General features: G+C 44.8%; 1 protein-coding gene across 2 annotated transcripts in view; it reads left to right on the top strand.

Annotated features, from left to right (window-relative positions):
- The window catches only part of tna (Zinc finger MIZ domain-containing protein tonalli), a 125558-nt gene that overhangs the window by 1206 nt on the left and 102701 nt on the right, over window positions 1-21651 (top strand). The gene's annotated exons all lie outside the window — the stretch shown is intronic.

The raw sequence follows: 21651 nt of genomic DNA, 5'->3' as shown, positions 1-21651 counted from the left end.
ATAAAGGGTCTGCACTGCCTGTATTTGACATTCAAGCATGACTAATTATGATTAGATACCTACTTCGTCCGAACACTTAATTGTTCCTGCAAAAATTGATAAACGAGCTTGCCCTAAATAATTTTAACCGAGCAAACTTTCGAACTGACTAGGGCTCCAACAATGTTCCCTCTACCTCGTGCATTAATGTCAAATTCTATTCTCTGACCTGCGCTCGGGCGATTCGATTTTAAAGATTATTTGCCTCTTAATTTTTCATTGGCTCTTAAATTTTTCCTCAAGTAGGCTCCCAGATCACTGGAATTATCACTTTCAAACCCTATTCAAGTTTTAAATATTTAGGTGCATTTATTTTTTATTTTTAATTTTTTTAGGCATTAGTGCCATTGTAAATGCGAGTACGCTTTGTTTGATTCAATCCCGATAAAATTCTGTTTTTATGGTATCAGCTTGATGATTAATTACCCCCAAATATGATTATGAACGAATAATGGATATTTCGCCTAATTTTACGAAGTCTTCTTTATCGCCCTGATGAACATTCGTCAAATTATTATCATGCTTCCAAATCCAGTGCATTCCTGCAGACTCTGATATCTATCTCAAAATCGTGCTTATATTTCGTGCATTAAACCCAAAGCGATGAACCTCAGAATCCAATTGACAAAATTAAGTGACAACGATGAAGTATTATGTGGGCATGAAGGACACTCCGTTATTTCTTTCAAGCAATTTCTTACTTTTATTTATTTTAATTCCACGTTTAGGTCTGGAGACTGAAACGAAGTGTAGACAAGTAAGACAGCATCAATAATGTCTTTGCGTGGCCGAGGCCAAGTAGCTTTGATACTCCTGAAAAGTACATTTCTTTTTAAAGAGGACATTTTACTAAATTGATAGGTATAGGCTCGGAGACTCAAACGCAGCGATAGAAAAGTAAGACAGCGTCAAAAATGCCTTGATCAATCTAATTCCCCTGTGAATTTTTTTTTTTATTTTCACTACTTCTCGATATTTAATTAAACATCGAATTGGGTTTCCTTCAGCGTTTATTTGCTTTGCATCTTTTAACGGTCACGTTAATATTCACCCCCAAAATGTCCAGCGTTTCGTCAGTTTTTATAGCTCACCCTATTTGTTTTATTTATCAACATTTTAATTCAAGAAACTGCATGTGGTTTTGTCCAAAATGCTGGCTGATTAGTGATTTGTGCATGGCTCGATGAATTTGCGAGATGAGGTTTTTTTTAAATTTATTTTTGCTTGTAAATTTTGAGTAGTCCAATCGGCGTATTTGTCATGTTTCCCCTGGATTGTTTATCGACACGGTCCTTCGGGGCGGATGGCGCACCTTGAGCGCGGTCGGGCGACCAGGACGCACTGGGCCCTGCGACGAACGTGGCCCGCGAAGAGGGAGTCCGGGAAGCGAGAAGCCCCCCGCACCCCCGCGCCCTCGGCGACACTGCTCGCGCGCGCGCGCGCCGCAGACCTCCGCCCCTTACTTTCCAGTTGCACATTTGTGAATGTTGTTGAGTTGTTCTGTTTATTGGTGCTTCTCTAACCTATGTTCTCGTCTCTTCCCCTCCTGCCCTTTGCCGCTCGCCTGAAAACGGTTGTTTCTCTTTTATTTCTCGTGCGCCTCTCCCAGCCCGCCCCTCCCCTCCGTGCATGATCCGTCTCCCTTCCCTGCGATCGCATTCCTCTTCCTTTCTTCTTTGCATTTTTCCCCCTTCCTCCTTGGCCCGGCACGCTCCCCCTCTTTGTCACTCCCCCTCTCCGTTGTTTCTTTTCATCGCCTTTCCCGTCAATCGTATAAAATTGTTATTGTTCTTTGGTTAATTTACCTCCCTAATCCTATCTTCTTTCTTAACATTCCGGCTCGCCACTTTTTATTTACCTGGCTAAAATGCCATTCTATTTATTAACTTTTGTTCCTTGGCTGAGCTCTGTGCTTCCAACACTCGGGCCCACTCGTGAGGGTGAGAACGGATTTTTCGCTTGTCGCCCTCTTACCGCGCCGTATGTGTCGCCTTGTTGGCAGATCCGACAAAATATCAATTACCTGCCCACCGCTCAGCTCCTCCAAGATCTTAATCGAGTTATTACGAGCGTCTCCCTCCATTTTTTCGCTGAGCACCTCGCAGTGCGGCTGTCGATCCCTTTCGATTCTCTCACATTTGCTTTTTCCCCTCTTTCTTGCTACGTTCAACAATTTCCCCTTTACATTTAAAAAATCAAGATCTAGTTTGTTCCTCATCGCTTAATCTCCTCTTATTCTGAAATATCAGTAGTGCATGAGTGGAAATTAGTTCAAACTCTCGGTCTTGAGTCATGGAGACTCAACACAGTTAATGTGTAGGTTATTTCTACACTAATTTTAATAAGGCAGTGGCGATTCGGAAAGATCGCAACATTGTGCATTGCCCTTGTAAATGCGTGTGAAGTAATCCATACCCATCGATTTCAATTGCTTGATTGAGTATAATGCAATCAATAAATGATAGTCAACTTGAAAGAATAACTACTGAATCATAGCCTGCATTGACCTAAAATTGTTCCTCTTTCTCCGAACCAATTCTTCATTAACTAGTATTTTCCAAGTTGACGTCTCTATCCAATAGTTTCTAATCTCGTGGTTTATGTTCAAGACAGCTTCCCTCGTCATGAATAGTGTACAGTCCCCGCAATAATCCTCTAGCTGAGAGCATTTCCCGATAAGTAAAAGATAACACGGTAGAGCAGTTGATGTGACTTTGAGCTTGAGCTTCCAACTTGTCAAATCCTGTTGTTTATATTCTCAAAGTTTGAAAATGTAAAAGTTTTTATAGAGAGATTCTTTATTTTCGTTTGTCCACGCGTTAGCGGGGAAATTGGGCGTTACTCAGGCCTCGGCAACGAAAAGGCATTTCTTGACGCTGTCTTACTTTTCTATCGCTGCGTTTAAGTCTCCAGACCTATACCTATCAATTTAGCAGAATGTCCTCTTGGAACTCTCTAAACTTAATCACGCCGATTTGAATTTATTATTTTCTCCTCACCAGTGGCGTGACGTGCTTTGCGATATATCGATTGATCTGCCATTTTAACCTATGGGAAAGGATCGATAAGGAGGGTGTTTGCAGCGAACACTTTAATAATCGATTTTTCACCATGGCTTCGAATGGGGAAATATCGATAATCGATCATTCACGCCCCGCCACTGCTCCTCACTTAGTTTTCATCTTAAATATCTTTATGCCCTTTTCGACCCCTTCCCCCCACCCATTAACTCGCGGTTGCCATTCGCCGTGCTGTATCAGGAAACAAGCTCCGAAACTGATTTTACGCTTACATTTTCCTTATTGTCTCCTTTCTTTATTACTCTTTCTTCATACAATAGGCTCTGTTTTCCTTGACTTCCCATGAGGCAAATTTCCCCAAGTACTTCTTCTCTCTTGGACAGAGCACGCCAACTCGGGAATAGATCCTTTGGTCGATTCAGCATCTGAAACTTACCTACCCATCAAATTATGATAGCTCTGTAACTTGCGTATGAGAGAAGGAAATGAATTATTGTTTTCTTTGGGTATGAAAAAGGGACTTACTTCTTTCATATTTTGAAAGGCAGCCGTATGTTCAGTCTACTACGAGCTTACTTGATGATGCTGACGTTTTCATTAATTTGAAAGAAAACTTGATTTTGAAAAATTTGTCATTCTTGCTCTTTCTCTCTTTGTAAGCACGGCTACACGAGAGGTTGGGTGTATTTTCTACCACTGTGAGCTAGACTGTGCGATGCGTTTGAAAACATTTTAGGAGAAATGCGTATGTTGTCGTTTCCCGTACGAAAGAACGTAATTTCTTTCCAAGGTTGCATAATCATCTCACATCATTTAACTTCTTACAAAAATTTAAGTGCAATTTCTGTCCGAAATGGTGCTAATTTTTACGAGAAGCATGGGGGAACTGGATGGTTTTTTTAGCTGAAAACTCCCATCAATTTCCTCGCGAAAATTCAAGTCGCGATTGAGAACCTTACAACGTTGAAATGCAATTACGTTGTTTCGACTGGGGAACGATAATTTGACGCAACGTCCGCAAGCGGCAAGCTTGAGCGGCCTCACGAGCCAGTGCTCGCCAAGCAACGGATTCTAACCTCAAAGGTAGCACGCCTGGCTTGAAGCGTGAATTGAGCTACGAGTGCAGGGCGAAAGAGGGGGGCTCGGGGAACAGGCTCCCCCGTCGCGTCGGAAGCCCCCCCCCCCCTCCCCACTTTGCGACGCGTTGTGGCGGCGGCGCAGCAGGGAAACAGTGCAGCCAATTCTCATAATAAATGCGGCTGGTCTTCGTTGACGGAATATGGTGAATTCGCTGTAAACTCTTCACGCTGGTGAAAATACTCCGTCTAGTAATCTCGCTCACTGCTTCATGCCTTGAACGTCGTCGTAGCAGCAATAGGGGAGACTTTTATCCAAACTTAGAAAAAGAACTTCGCACTGTTTCGTATTCCATTCCACCGCCTATCGGTAGACATTGATGGTTTCCGTGGATGAATTGCGTTCTCTGTTATCAGACGTGCTTATGGAGTCATGCGTGGACGTGCTTTGCGATATATCGATTGCTCGCATTTAACCTATGGAAACTAGGATCGAAACAGAGGTTCGCAACGAACGAAGCAGCGGTAATAACGTTTCCTTCTGCCGTACTCTGCCGAGTACTTTAGTTGAAAGGGTTACCATTTCAATATCAGAATTCTATTTTCAAACATTAGGTGTCAAAGAGTAAGCGATTCACCGGCCTGTTGGCAAATCACGATCGGAATTGAGCTAAATTAGCCACCGAAACGTGGACGGTCACTGACCTCGTCGTGTTGATCGTTTTCCTCGTTCGAGCTCTGGTCGGAGGGAAGGGAAAGGGGGCATGGGCCAGGGCGCGGTTTGCGAGGGGGAAGGAAGGGGGAGGTAAGTGAAGTCTTCATTCTCGGAGGATCTTTCTCTCCGGGTTGATCGAGACCACCTTCTCCAGCAGTCTGATTGTTAAAATTAGTATATAATGAAGACATAAGGAGTATGGAACGAACCTATTGGTTGAAATGGGTGGTTCTCGTAGACGAAGGGGGTAAATGATGGACCAACCGTATGATCTCTCGTGGATTGCCGTTAGTAAGTCTAATTTTCCTTTGTCCATCGTAACCACCCGCTTCCACCAGTAGGGTACCTTCATATCCCTTTTGTCTTATTTGTCTATAGCTTAGTCTAGAATCAGCCCGCTGATCAACTTTTCTTCGCTTATTTTGAAACCGGCGTTATTTCGGCGTGGAGACACTTCACGAGATATCGGACAGTCGCAAACACGAAAAAAATGATTTTAGAAAGGCCCCGGAACATGTGTTATGTTTGCGCGAGGAAGTTCCGTTTCGGGATCTTACGTATGGTATCGGCCGTTACAAAATGTTCGCCTCGTATTGCAGCGTTTGCTGCAGCGTTGCAGGTCGGATCGTTTAAAGCCATTGTTTTCATGGAAAGAATGTGGATTGCAGTCGGGCACTTCGGCAACCGCGCTGTTGGTAGTCGCCGTAATCGAGTCTCCAAACTTTGGAGCTTTCTTCTCTTACGTGATATCATAACTGTTCCTTGGCCGCCTCTCACCAGCGCGACACCTGTATTCCTTACTCTGACCTGGATGAACTGGACTACATTTTACAAGTAGGAACTGCAATTTCTGGCTCATTTTAGAACAACATTCGTTTCGTTAGTTTCTCTGCACAGATTGGTGTTTTTGTAAATGAGCCAGAAATTGTAGTTCCTTATTGCAAAATGCAGTCAAACTATCAAATGGATAATGGAATGGAAACAAACTTTCTTTATTCTTCACTAAGAGCCAAGAATACATAGGATGATGCCTGAAAATCAAGGTTTTTGATCACTAAGTGTTTTGTTTTTTGCTTTTGCGCCAGAATATCTCGAGAAACAGTACTTTCATCAAGAAGCATACGATTCTTGCAAACCAATCGCGCAGCTGAAATGAAAAAAAAAAACTCGGCTTTTGATCAAGAATAAAAGAAAGAAAACAGATTATTAAGACAATCTTTGATGCAGGAATCGGATTTACATATAAAATAAACTAAATTGAACAACATTATTCAGTGGCGTGGCTTGCTTTGCGGTACATCGATTGATCTGCCATGTAAATCCATAGAAATGGATCGATAAACAGGGTGTTGGCAACGAACACCTGAACAATCGATTCTTTACCATAGCTTCAAATTCGAAAATATCGATAATGGATCATTCACGCCTCGCCACCGGTATTATTCAGGACCGAGGCGAAAATCCTAGACCGATTTTTAAAGCCGACGTTTGGCAAACAAAGGTGGTTTTTTTTTTCTCCGGTTGCACCACGTTCATTTTTGCCGCTCGCGACCCACGAACGCAACTTACATTGCAAAACGTAAAGTCTTCGATCGGTGCAGACCTTGTCGGTTACATAACAACCGCGGCGGCGGCGGTGCGACGCGGCTCAATTCGATGCTAAAACCGGCACCTTTGAACCAGTTTCAACTCTCGCACAGGCTCCTAATCGGCCGAGCTAAGGAAGAACGCCGCATGAGCATTCGAGAGTCGCCAAATTTCTTTCAACAAAATGTTTAGTATTGAAAGAGATTATGAAATTTTTCCTTGAAATTTTCGGGGACTGTAGATCAAAATACTAACAAAATTCTCTGAAAAATTGGAAGAAAAGTATTCATAAGTTTACCAGGGAATTGGTGTTTTATCAAAGGAAATTTGGCAACGCCTGAAGGGTCATACGGTGTTTTTCATTAGCACGGCAGTAATGGCCCAGGTGAGATCAACGCGCCCGCATTTCTCAGATGCTTGACTCCCATTTCGATGGCTCGGAATCGCCGTGTATTGCTCAGTTAAAATATTCTACTCTGTTTATAAACAATCTGGTTGATACTTATGGAGAATTTGTCCTGAGGTACAACAGATTGGTTGGGTTCAACCTATCAGTAAACGAAACACAGGCATGTGATTCACTCAGACGCTTTGCCACAGGTGTTTTTGGATGTAAGACACTCCTGGATCGCAGTAGAGCAATGAACTACCACGGAGCACTCCGAAACAGTGGCGTGGCGTGCTTTGCGATGTTTCGATTGATCGGCCATTTAAACCTATGGAAAAGTATCGATAAACAGGGTGTTCGCAGCGAACACCTTAATAATCGATCATTTACCACGGCTTCAAATGGGGAAATATCGGTAGATCGCAAAGCACGCCACGCCACTGCTCCGAAACCTGTCTAAAACACCATCCCGTTTCCTAGTAGATATTCCCAGAGTACATTCTATGTACGTATATATGTCTTTCTAATCCTCGTACATGAGATAGGAAAGTCGAAACTATATCTTCAGAATTGAAGAATCAAATCCCAGTCAGTAGTTAACCATCACACGGAGAAAAAAACTTCGTGCATGGGACCCGAAGTTGAGGTCATATGGATCTCTGAAGTTTTCTGATCACGCATCCGAAAACTTGAGGTGGAGCTGCCGAAGTTCGGGTCAGACATCGAGGCCCTTCGGTATGTACCGGAGTACTTCAGATGTGTAGCCCGAACACTTCGGTATACATCGAAGTACTTCAGATGTCTGACCCGAACTACGACAGCTGAAGTTTTTAGATACGTGATCCGAAAACTTCAGAGCATATGACCTCAACCTCGGGTCCCACGTACGGAGTTTTTTTCTCCGTGAACAATTTCATATTGAGACAGTTGAGACACACTTTATGTTACCAAACAGGAGAATGACAGAAAATGAGAGGAGATAGTGATTAAACTGGCACAGTACATCATTTTCCTGCCATTCCAGGGCGTTCGAAATTCCTTTGAGCTTTCGGACTTTTTGAAAGTGGGCTTGTCCGGGATTTTGGCTCCAAAAATATGCAATCCACTCACTTGCTGTTCGGAGTCTCAAATAAAAAACACAAGGTTCAGCGACTCCTTGGGCTGCATTTTGCAATAAGGAAAGATAATTTCTGGCAAAGAACAGCAGATGTGCCGTGAGGTTCCTTATGCAGGTCGATGCTATTATGCTGAAACTAATTTCTGGCTAAGAACAGCAGATGTGCCGTGAGGTTCCTTATGCAGGTCGATGCTTTTATGCTGAAACTGAAGTTCCTAATTGTTGCAAGATGTAGTCCAATAAATGCTCGAAGGATGTGACGTCACTCGGTCACTATCGTAATCTGCTGGCACCTACGCGGAGCGATCTGTGCGATCTCCTTTGGAAGAGGCAACTCCTGGTCTGGGGTCCTTTACGAAGCACCATCCTATCCGCGGCGCTGCGCCTGCGCCCGCGCCCCGCCGGGGCCGCTATCCGAAAAGTAGATCTGTCAATCTTTCACTTGGCTTCCGACGCGACCCGACGTGACGCGTCGCGGCGCCGGGCGCGAGTTTCACAAACGGAGAATCCGGCAACTTTCCTATCGGCGCGGCCGCCGCGCGGCATAGCAGCAGCTCCCAGTGTATTGAACTTGGAAATCTGGCTCCACTCTCTTGCGCTACTCATCTGGGTTTTCACCCGCTCGCCAAGCGGCGTTGCCGTTCAGCCGCTCTCCTTCCCGGCTAGAATACGCTCTAGCTTAAGGAGCTTTCTTCTTTTCAGTGTAGTTAGCAGCAAGGTCATCATAGAAATCCATAACCAAAGCTATAGCCAGTGGCACAGTGCTCCCATTCAGTGGCGTGGTGTGAATTGCGATTTATCGATTTTTACACCATTTAAACCAACGGTGAAGAATCGATTATTAAGGTGTTCGCTGCGAACCTTAATCGAGGTTCAAATGGCATAGGCATAACAATCGATGTATCACGAAGCACGCCACGCCAATGCTCCTATTCCATGTCCGTCAAAAGCTCTGGGATTCGCAACTTCGTCGTTCCCATTTCCACCACTCCATGACCGTCTAACGTTCCGCAATTCCTTTCAGGTTTTTTCAAAGTTCCAAGAAATTTCCGGAAAATGCAAAAAATCCGGTAAATATTGGGAATTTCAAAATTTTCAGAATTCAGAACTAGTTCCGAGAAATGGGAGTGAGGAAGACGCTTACGTTTGAGACTCATTCATGACGAAATTGACTCAAACTCTACATTTCACAAAGATTTTCTAGGGAGGCTCACAGACCCCCCAACGCCCCCGTACCCCCGTTCGAGGTGTCTAAATTCGCCTATGGGCAAGTTTTAAGATGTTTTATCATTGTTTTGCACAGTACTTGTGTCCAAAGAGCGAAATTTTGGTTTATTTTGTCGGCACACTGGCAATTTGAGCTTCAAAAAAAAAGGTACGGATACCTTCTTCAGCCCCCTCGTTCATTACAGCACTCAGCAGAGCAATCCCGGGTACTGACCTTGTTTTCAGTGCGGAAGAAGACATCTCGGGGACTCCACAGTCAAGTGTGTCGTGTTTACTGATGACGTCAATTGTTACAAACCCTGACTTTCCATCACCTCGGGATCATATGTTTGTGTTAACATCTCTGCACACTATGATTTCCTCTACCTTGGTGAGCAAAATAATTCGTGATGCAAATAAAGCAACCAACTCAGATTCATGCATCATGTGCTGAAAGAGACATGAATGCATAGAATCCATCGCGTGGCCTTTTTTATTGTGCGGGTGCGTGAGCTTGTATTTTTTTCTTTCAATTCTCGATTTCGTTATGCCGCACTGTGGATCGAGTCAATTAGAGAGGTCGGACGTACAATTTTTGACGGAAACTTCAATCTTTTGATGTTTATTTCGTCACATTTTAAACTTTAAGGGGTGCTTTAAAACGAAAATTTCGCGAGAAAACCAATGAAGCCACTTCTAGAACCTCAAAGTTTTGTATGAACGGAGTTTAAGTGTTTAAAGTTTCCAAATTTTGTCCAACCTCCCCTATTCTGCTGTGCTCAGCAAGAAAGCCGTAAATCCATCTAAATTTCCCCGCGTTTTATGGAACTTAACACTTAATAAAATGAAAACTGTTTTACTCATGCACCTCAAATTTTCAGATTAAGCTCTTGATAGTATTTGCGAAGGAATTCTGTGAAAACATCGTCCCAAGGTACGCAAGTTTGTCTGCTTTGATACATTGTTTCCAAAAAATTTAAAATGGCGTTTACGGCGTTTTTGCGTTGCACGGAAGTATTGACTGGATCCACTGTGTGCCGTTTGATTTTTGACATTAGTTCACCCAGTTCAGTCTGACGACAACGCTCGCCCGGAGCTACCCACGGAGAGATCAGTGAACGTCACCGACGAACGTTGCCGAGAAAATGACGTCAAAGCGCGGCCCCGCGTCGCGTCGCGTCGTTTCGAGAGATCGCTGCGGTTGAATCGGAGCGCTACCGAGAACTAGGCATCGGGCGCATAGGTATGCCTTTTCGGTCTCCGCCGCTTTACTTCGACAGGCGAGCGGCCAATCAATATCCCTTTGTCATCGCTTATGACGTCGTCGAGGCACCCACCCGGTGACGCCTCAACTATTTTAGGAAACGTCGCCGTTGCGCAAAACTATCGATAGTCGAAGCTGACAAAAAACAGGGCCGTCTATGAGTTACGTCATTCTCTTCCTCGAATTTTTTGGCCCTTCCCCTCCCGTCAAACTTAACCCCTTCCTCAGACTGAGCGTACTGCCGTGATAAAGGAAGAATACCGTATGAGCCATCAGACCTTGCCAAGTTTCCTCCGATAAAAACCGAATTTACTGGGATAATTGTGATTATTATTTTCCAAAATTTTCAGACAACTTTTACGCAATTTGATCTAAAACATCGGAAAATATCAAGGAAAAATATGCATGAATTTTGTCAAAAATACCTGTTTTATCAAGGGAAATTTGGCGAATCCCGAATTTTCATACTGCGTTCTTTGTGCGGCAGCGTACTCCAGTCCCCTCATTTCGGAGGAGGAAAAAAATTGTTTTTCTTTCTTTTTTTTCAACACAGGGAAAAGTTGAAGTTTTACTGTGCTTCCCCAGGTCGCTTAGGTGCAGTTTTTGCTACTCCGAGAAGTACGTGAAAAACACATGGTGGGAAATGAACATTGCTCGATCGAGAAGCTTGCTGGATCCGTTGTAGTGCGCGATTTGACTCACGTAGAGCTTTGAGTTTCTTGTGAGCGGGCAGTTCAAATTCCTCGTTACCAATGTGAAATAAAAATGTTAATATCTCCGTTAAGAGTTGGTTTCAAATATTTCCGTCGCGCGAATCGTGTTCTACGTGAAATTCTGGTTAAGATATCTGTATCAGAATGCTTAAATTCGTACCTTGTGTAGCGGTCTATAGACGCATTTAGTGGTGACGTCACGGAGCGATATTGTTGGTTCGATATCTCGAAAGTCGAAATGTGCCCCAACAAACAAACATAACCTCCAAAATGAACAATTAATGAAAGAATGCTAAAACTAGCCCAAAAGTGAAACATCAATCCACGAGACCGTAAAATTATGAAAGCTAGTTATTTTCCAAAACGTTTGAGACCACATACACACGAATTGATAATATAATAAGCTCGTGACATAGTACTTAGTCTTCGGACGAACTTTGTGTTCGTTTGTTGGGGCACATTTCGACTTTCGCGAGGTATTGAAATTAAATCAAGATGTGACGTCACATTAAATGCGTCTATCATACGACAGCCTTTTAAAGGCTCTCCTCGTCCTCGGGCTGTGACCTATTCCGCGCTGGTGTTATTTTTCGAGGCTCTCCAATTCGAAACTTGGTAACAGAGCGACGCGACGCGGCGGACGGATTAGTATATGAGGGCGGGTGCTTGTGAGGTTGAGTCTGAAAGGACAAGGAATTCCTTTCCGAGCGGACGGATCCCGCCCGGAAGAATCGCAGCCCCACGCAGCGTTTTCATTGCAGTTACGCGCTTTTGCCTCACCGACGCGTTTCGGGCCCGAGCCGACGGCTGGTCCTGGGAAGCAAAGCGAGGGTGTATCCTCCACTTTGCCAGACTCCACTCTCGAAACATTGCTCCCGGTCGCGAAAAGGGGAGTTTCGACGGAGCTTTGGCAACGGTGGGCCGGGACAGTCTTGTCAGCTTCGGGAAAGATATTCGTTCGGGAATGAGAATGAGAAGAAAGAGCATGGAGCAGGATAGAGAACGGAGCTGATGACGATGTTGGTAGCCCGATGGCCCGGTTAATAAAGGAGGATCATAGCTCGCGCTCGTGCGTTGCCGGCTTGAGCCCCGATTCTAATAGTCAATAATTCATTACGTATGAAAATCGCTTGCATCTAGAGTCCTTTCATACTGAGACACTGAGAGTTAAGACAATGTGAATCTATTTCTAATTGGTTCCCGTATTTTAGGCCTCCACAGTGTCACAAACGGGAATAAAGATTGCATTTTCACCAATTGCAAAGATTATAATCTGGAATGGACGGGCAAATCACGGGTTCGGCAAGGAACAGACGGAATGAGAGAAAGAACGGAGAAAGGAATTTGAGAATGGGCCGATCAAAGATTACGAAAATCTTTCAATTTGTCTAATGTTTATTCCCGTTTGTGACTTCATGATGGGGGGTTGTCTTAACTCTCAGCACAAAGGGACTCTCCTAGCATTCACTTCCTTCTTGGTGCCTACTCTAAAAATGTCCTTTCCGTCGTTCAAATAGCGCACTTTACCTTAATATCCATAACTTATAGTTGCCTAAAGAAAATCCCACTGTTCCATTGCCAGGTTTTCAGGGTAAACTCGATTTATCGGGGTAAGCACATCCTCAATATGCGACTACCTCTTCTATTCTATAGAGTAGAGTAGAGGAGCGTAGCGTAGAATAGAGTAGATCCGTTCTTGAGGAAGGTCCTCCACTCCTCTAAGTTCCCTATGGCGACACCCCGACGCTTACATACTCCACTGAAGACGTTTCCAAAATGGTCCACACGTGGCAGCACTGGCGGCGAGTGGTGACTGGAGCCTATGGCTGGTGCCCTCATTGATTTACAATGGTGTACTTTCTCGCCTTTCACCTTTTGAGTGTGTGCTTCCCTGCTTCCTCTTCACTGAATTATTTTCCATCCGTTTTCTATCTTACGCTGCCCCGGCGAGCGTCCTAGTCGCAGCCGTACTCACTCAACCAGATGAATATGAGAAATGAGAAACTTTACGTTCTCTTCGCAGCCCTGCCCCCCCCCCCCCCCCCCCGCCCCGGTCCCCCTCTCCGATATCCCTACCACCGACGAAACTTTCTTCGAGTTTTCTGTGATAGTTTCAGCGGTTCAATTATTGTTTGACCGTGCCTAATGTGCGATCCGCGACTGTTCCCGGTCGCAGATCCGTTTTGTTCGTCGGTCGATGACCCCCATTTTCGATACCGATGGTTTTTTTGTAGGTCGAGTGTGTCCGATCAAGATGACATTTTTTTCCGCAGCCAATAGATCGTTTTCGATACATCAAATAGGTGAGATTGTATCGATATCGATTGGCTCAACATGTAAACATAGCCTCAGAAGTCAATTGAGTAATCTGAGGAAACGGGGTTTTTCTGATAGATTTTTGATTCTTATGAGTACTAAAACTTTCCCTGTACATTACTTTCAATTCGCCGGTCAAGGTGTTGAAAAACGTTATCGCTTGATTTTTCATTAATTTACTCTCTCTACTCGCACTTGAGTTAATATGACCGAACTTTCATCTCAGTGTAGGGTGTACGTTTTTCTCATAGATACCATTGAAAGGCGCGCAAATTACTCATGCTTGGCGCATGCGCAGCTACCGAGTCTGCTCGCGATTGATCTAAAAAGTATTGGCTCTTTGCTTTGGAAGGGCGACGGCGCATGCGCAGTCTCCGCCCCCTCGTCGCAACGACCGGCCGAAGGCAAACCAGAAAAAAAGAGAGAAAAAAACCATTCCATTGTCCTTCTCCTGTTCGGCTGGAGTTGGCCAAGCTCGACTCTGCTCGGCCGGTAAAAACTAGTGTGACTGGAATTTTCGGAAGTCACTTGTTACACCCCGACTCGGCGCTGCCAGCCTGTGCGGTCTTGCTTCTCATTGGTGAGGATACCAGGGGATTCGTCGATAGTTTCGGAAACTCTGTCGTGTGTGGTGTCGGCCACCACCGCCGTGCTCCTCTTGGTCGCGTGGCCACCAACGCGACGCTCAGTGGGCAAAATTTTCGCGAATTTTCTTTCTCTTCTCGCGGTTTTACCTTCTCGGCAATTGTTGAAAACTTCCTCGGCAAAATTTCATATTTTGATTGGAAGTTTGTCTATGCTTTACGTCACTTGCACTTCAACCAGTGTCCGTTTCATGAATGAATTTAGAATGTTAATACTTAAAATCACACTAAGATCTGTGAGCCTTTTTTTCACATTATAGATAAGAAAACGCTCTGTATACTCAAAGTTTACGAATCTGTTCGATAGAAACGCCAAGTAGTTGGCCCAAATACACAGCATCTTCGAGGGAAATACTGATTGCACCTACAGTCGAAGACCTTGTTGCGGCGCCGCCGTGCGCGGATCTCACATTTCGCCCGCAATATCGAGCGTATGCAACCCGGCCCACCGCGGAGTTCGAATAGTTGCATGTTAGGTTCGAACCCAACTCAGCACACTCTTCCATTGTGTTACGCTTCGTGCATTATGGGAATGCTGAGTTTGTCTTTCGGAAAAGCATCTCAGTTGGTGTACATCGCATTATCATGTCTGAAATGTTGTTTCTCTGTTGATTGAGGAGTCTGAAAGAAGTTATGAGGGCTATTATCGAATGATTCCAACCAAGGAAGGAGTAATGGAAAACGACAAAATGAATCGTCAAAAGAAAATCGTGTTACCCACAAGGAGAAAAAAACTTAGTGCGTGGGACCCGAAGTTGAGGTCATACGGATCTCTGAAGTTTTCGGATCACGTATCTAAAAACTTGAGGTCGAGCTGCCGAAGCTCGGGTCAGGCATCTGTAGTACTTCGATGTACCGAAGGGTTCGGGTCGTACATCTGAAGTACTCCGGTACATACCAAAGTAAGTGCCTCGATGTCTGATCCGAACTTCGGCAGCTCGACCTCAAGTTTTTGGATGCTTGATCAGAAAACTTCAGAGATCCATATGACCTTAACTTCGGGTCCCATCCCATGCACAAAGTTTTTCTCTCCGTGTACATTCTTAGAGAGACATCCTGGGGTAATGCACGGAGAAAAAAACCTCGTGCGTGGGACCCGAAGTTTAGGTCATATGGATCTCTGAAGTTTTCAGATTGAGCATCTGAACACTTTAGATCTAGCTGTCGAGGTTCGGACCACACATCTGAAACTTCGGTTCTTACATCGGAGGTACTTCAGATGTGAAAACCGAATTTTTTTCGGATGTGAGAACCGAAATTTTTCGGATGTGAAAACCGAAGTACCTCCGATGTAAGAACTGAAGTTTCAGATGTGTGATCCAAACCTCAGCAGCTGGACCTAAAGTGTTCAGATGCTCAATCCGAAAACTTCAGAGATCCATATGACCTAAACTTCGGGTCCCGTGCACGAAGTTTTTTTTCTCCGTGCAGGGTAATACTTATTCCGCTTTCTTTGTCTATAACGACAACAAATTATTCGATTTCGAAAAAACGTTTCCGGGGCTCCTTCAAGGAAGCACACCCTCTCTTCACGCTCGGGGGCGGGACGGACTAACCCCACCGATGAGACGAATCCAGCGACGAACTAATATAGAAGCGCGGGAGCGGGACTTGTATGGAAGGAGTGCAGCCAGAGCCATATTAGGCGCGGCTCATAAGTTGACCTCAGTCTGAGTCTGTCCCAGCAATCAGCGATCATCCAGTAATCCAGGCCTCCTCGGCGCGCTTGCCGGTCCGCCCCCGGGCCCCCTCTCTCATCGCACCCGAAACCCCCGATTCCTCGCCGAAACGGCAACACCGGCCTCCCACTCGTGGTGTACTGGAAGTGGTGTCCTGCTCTCCGCTGCCACGTCTCTTAACGGAAAGCGCGATCCGGATTTATTGGACGGGGCTCGTACGGGAATGATCGATTAGTCGGGGGGACTTAGCAACGCGTCGTCCAGGCAGGCGGCACGGGCAACCTCCCCCCCCCCGCTTCCCGCCCCCCAGCCGCCCCCCGCCCGCCGCCGCCGCGTGCCTCATCCCGGTCGCGGCCGGCCTGGGTAATTGTGCAGCTTACTGATTCGGATTCTTTCTCAAGTCCACCGTGGAGGTGGCGGTGATTCCTTTTCTCCACTCACAACTTGCAGCGTTGCCGAAATGTGCCGCCGCTCACCGGCCTTTGCCGATATCCCAAGCTGAGGCGATGGATTCTAGAGTGCCCAAATGAAGAATTTGCAGGTGTCTGAAATTTTATGAATTTCGTGTTTAAGTGGAAACTACAATGGAAAAAAAAAACAAAAAAACAAAAAAACAAAAAAACAAAAAAAAAAACACATTGGATCTTGAGTCCAGACTCTTAAAAACATCGACAAAAAAAATACTCTTTTTTCAATCGGATTTTTGCTTAACCCTCCTCCATATAAATTAATAAAAAATATCGATTATAAGTGAGACAAGGAATCGCACCAAGATTCGATTGTTTTGCATTCACTTGGATGGAGAGAAAGCAGTGTTGCCAACTTTCGAAAATCGATCCTGACGGATGGTCAAGAGCGCCGTCTCCACTCGTCAAAATGGCATCAAAATGGAAGCTCAAAGTGAATCGATTTCAACGATAAGTGGCTCAAAGTCGGGACTTGATGCGATTGATGAGTGTTGCAACTCAAAATAGAGCGGCGTGACTCTTTTTTGATCAACAATCGCAAACAGATCGTATTTATTGATTCACTTTGAGCTTCCATTTTGACGAGTGGACACAGGGCTTAAGAAACCGCAGAAGCAAACGCCGGAGACCTTATTCCCAAAGGGTAATATCTATGATCCACGTTAAAGTTTGGCGTTCGGGTTGATCTCATTTTTTCACGTTAATCCATGAAATTCCGACTTGTTACACATTTCCCTGCCAGCGCAACTGACACATGGTTGCGTTAGTGGCCCTTTGCGTGAACGCCCACGTATTTTGACAGTTATTTGAAGAAAGGGCCTTTTGAGGAAAGAAGACAAGGTCCGGCGACCGGCAACACCGAGTTGGGTCTCGGTCGATGATCGTCTCATTCCATCGCCTCCTTTCCTCCCGCGCGCGCGCCATTGCCGAAGCGCACGAATAAAGCGCCCGATTCCCCTCGAAATGGACGGATTTCACGGGCTGTGGCGCCTCGGGGAGTTCTCTTTTCGCTCCGCGCACCCTTGCCAAACCAGCGTTTTTCTGCATTTAAACCTAGAGTCCCTTTATACCGAGAGTCAAGACAATGTGAATCTATTTCTGATTGTTTCCCGTATTTTAGGCCTTCACTGTGTCACAAACGGGAATAAAGATTACATTTTCACCGATTGCAAAGATTATAATCTGGAATGGACCACGGAATTACGGGTTCGTCAAGGAACAAACGAAATGAGAGAAAGAACGGAGAAAGGAATTTGAAAATGGGCCGAAAGATTACGAAAAACGTTCAATTTCTGTAATCTTTATTCCCGTTTGTGACTCCATGAAGGGGTGTTGTCTTGACTCTCAGTATAAAGGGACTCCTAAATCAGCGTTTTTCTGCATTTAAACCTATCGAAAATCCCCCCGTTTTCGTGGCACGACCTGGCAACCTCGCCGGGCCTCCTTGTGTCTTTGCCCGGGCTCCGGAGTGCGGTTGTTGCAATCTGCTCGAGTTTACTAATCCGCAAGAATCGCTCTCTGTGCGGACGCCTCGCTCACCCCGCGTGAGGTCATCCGCTCGCGCCAGGTTGTCAAATCGTGCCGGTAAAGCAGGATTTTCCCCGCAATTTCCCCGATTGAACCGGACGATGAGGCAACCCTGGAGTCGCCGTCCGAGTTGGCCGATTCTGTTACCGATTTAGTCAGCCGCCAAGCCACCTCGCGCGATTCGCCTCGAAATGATTGATACATTTTGTTTCCTTGGCCCCCGACGCTACGCCCCCTCGTCGCCCCCCACGCCCTCTCATCACCCCTTCCCTACCTGCCCCTCCCACAATTTCATTTTTTCCCCGTGGAGCCGCTAGGACAATGTTTTTCAAGCCCTCGTGGCTGGTATCCTTCCATCGTGGATGTGGAAGCTCATCAAAATCCGACTTGTGTCGTGATTTGCGATGCATCGATCTATCCGCCGTTTAAACAATGTACAAAGATTGATTCGGCGATGATTGTTGTTGACTATATGTACTAATCGTTGATCCTCTGACCGAGGAACGGATCTTTATTTCCACACGAGCCACAAGAAGCGTAAATTTAAACGCAGAGCTGCGGGCTGATTATTGAAATTGATGGACAAAGCTATAGACAAATAAGACATAGGCAGTATGGAGCGATCCTATTGGTTGAAATGGGCGGTTCCTATAGACAAAGGGAGAAAATGATAGACTAACTGTGGGTTCTCCCGTGGGTTGCCGATAGTTAGTCTATTACCTCCCTCCTTTATCTATTCGAACCACCCACTTCCTCCAATAGGACCCTTCCATATCTCTTTTGTCTTCTTTGTCTATCAATTTCAATAATCGGCCCGCAGGGCTCACATGTAAATTGGGTTTACGCCCTTAGTTATGTCAGAAGAGTGACGAAATAGGAGTGTATCGGTAGCCAATCATGAACCCCTCACCACCAATCAAAATCAACCCCATCCGATTTATTTGCAGAGGGACGAGGAGAATGAGATCTAGAAATGTATCTAGAGATTGAATTTCCTAAACGTTTTTTATCCCCCTCTCCTCTCTCTACTCTTATAGTGATTGGAAGGAGTAATAAAAGCCATCGTAATTTCATTCAAATTTGAAATGTTAAACATTTTTAGACAAATATTGAAATCAAACGTCTTGACATCTTTAGAGTCTTGGAAATTGGTATCACATTCTGTGGATCTTAAAAGTTGATCTGATACTCTTGATCTGGCCTCTAGTTTAATGAGAAACAAATTATTGACAACAGCAGATTGATCTGTGCAAATGCTAATTTATTAATTAAAAATCTTATCCTCGTACCTCAATGTATTTGTTCTCACGCCAGGGTCACGTGTATTTGGACATTAAATAAAGAATCGCAAACGAAGATTATAACGATTTGTTCATTTTGTTAATTCGAAGCAAAAAAAAAATTAATTGATGCAGACGCACTAGCAATTAGAGAAGTCAGACATTTGTGCCACACCCTAATCGGATGAATTTTCTTTGTAAGCATTTTTACTCTTTCACACTTCCCATGGTCGTTGTGTGAACAATAATCACGGCTGTAACAGTCAGTACTTTTTTTGCTCAAAAAATTAAACACAGCCTCGCTGCTAGACAGGGAGGCTGCGTCAATCAATCTTAGATATTCACTTTTCAGTGGCTTTGGTTACGAATTGATCTATCGCATGTTCACCTTAGAGCGACTTTATTTCCGCCTGGCATTTTCAAAACTTTCCCTCGATTAAACAATATTTTTACTAATTCTCGTTGTATTTTTCCTCTTGTTCCAGGTAATTACAAACCTTTGAGGCTGGTAATATTTCAGAGCAGTGGTTCGTACTCTAACGTTTTTTCTTATTTTGCTGTAACACTCCTTAAGCTGTCTTAAGATGCGACAGTTGGGTTAAGAAATTCCTTGATGCTGAAAATATAATCTCTCCAGAAAATGTAGGTATCACCCACTACTAGATTTCCGGCAGTGATAACCAGGCGTCTATTAGATCTACAAGATGCAAATCACACTGCCAGAAATCTAGTATTAGCTACTAGATGCCTTACATTGGGGGCATTTACAACTGGACAGTTTGGTACCCCTTACTACTCTTTTCCTTCTTGCAGAATCATAAAATCCATTATATTCTATATCAAATGAGTTATTAATTGTATCAAATGAAATTACAAGCATATGCATGACACTATTTTATTTTTTTCTTTTGTCAACTCGGAACGGTGTGGGGGAAAAACGCCATGACAAGGCGGGACAAGTTTTTGAAAAATCAGAGAATTTCTTCCCACTTTAACACTGAAAAAAAAAATATGGTAACATCTACTACAAGTCTACTTGATTTTTTACACAGTTATACCATGTATTGAAAATGACCAGAATTATGGTAGTATTCACCAGAACTCTGCTGATTCTTACCATTATATGGTAATTGCTACCATAGAATCTGGCGTTTATTACCATACTCATACCACTGTGTCAGATTACCATACGGTAAAATCTACCCTATTTTTTTTCAGTGAAGAGACATCCATCCTAAATTCAAGTAAAATTATTCGAGGAAAGAATTTCCATCAAACTTCATGCAGAATAAGCTGTATTCGGCGTGAATTTCAGTGGAAATATCTTTCACGTCAATAAAATTTGCCGACCAGTCCCCCCTCCCCCATGAACCAAACTTGAGAGTTTTATATCGAATTTTCAATTATTTTCCCTCAGATGGGATATGGTCAACCTCTGAAAATTCTGCGAGACTCCTTTCGGCGGGAAGAAGTTTCATTCAACACGCCCGCCTCAGCCGAAACATCGCCGCGAAGACGTCGCGCTGCGCTCTCCCCGGGCTGAGATAGCGCCACGCGTTTCGGCCGTTCGGTTCGGGGAGTCCGCACCGACTGATGAGGGTCGACCCGGCGGAGAGCGCCGCGCCGCGCCGCCGGAGGATGATGAGCGGGCGACCTCGCGGAGTAGGGGTGACTCCGACCCCTTCCCCCACCTTGGGGGGGGGGGGGGGCGATCCGCGATCCGATCGGAAGGTGCACTCGCGGCTGCCGCGCCGGGGCCTAGACTGGTTCGCTCGCGATGAGCAGTTTGCAGTTGGCCCGCACGCTCGCTGCACTCGAAAGTCGACGCGCGGCGCCGCGACGCCGGCGCCGCTCCCAGCGTCGGCCCGCTTCTTCCCTCTGCCTACGTCGAGAGTTACGCTCTTGAGTACCCATATGGGCAGATATCGGAAATTTGGAATTTTGGCGATGGAGATTTCGCGGCCCGATAGGACAGCACTGGAAAAAAAAAACACATTGGATCTAGAGTCCAGACTCTTGATAACATTGAACAGAGAAAATACTCTCGATTCAATCAGATTTAAGCTTAAATCAAAAGGGAATTCGCTCAAATTAAGAAGCTTGGTTCTTGATTTAAGCCTAAATCATGATTGAATCAAGAGTAGTTTTTCTTGTCGATGTTTTTAAGAGTCTGGACTTTCGATCCAATGTGGTTTTTTTCCAGTGAGCCCCGTGAAATCGAATTATCTAGAATGATTCAATATTACAATTTTTCGACCTGTCTTTTGTAGAGCACGTATTTGACATAGGTTTTGCACATATTTACCCATTTTTACGCAGAGGAACTCATTTATGTACATTCTTTGCCATCTTGGTTTGATATTCGAATCAAAGGATTGGCAACGGAAATTTTCTAATGCTTTTCGTGTAAGTTGGCTGCCTTTTTTGGCCCTAAGAGCAGGGGCGGACTGGCCCGGGTGGGCGGTTGGGGATCCCCAACCATCAATTCTCTAGAAACCTCTCTGGGGCCCCCTCGAGGGCTTAAAAAGAATATACAAAATTTCACTCAAGGGAAAAGAAAATTTGTAAGACTTCAAAATGAGCGGCATTGGCGCCTCGAAGGTAACCTTGGGG

The sequence above is a fragment of the Bemisia tabaci genome, chromosome 4, assembly GCF_918797505.1.
Source record: "Bemisia tabaci chromosome 4, PGI_BMITA_v3".
Lineage (NCBI taxonomy): Eukaryota > Metazoa > Arthropoda > Insecta > Hemiptera > Aleyrodidae > Bemisia > Bemisia tabaci.
The sequence above is the reverse complement of the archived record's forward strand: the minus strand, read 5'-3'. Positions and strand labels throughout refer to the sequence as shown.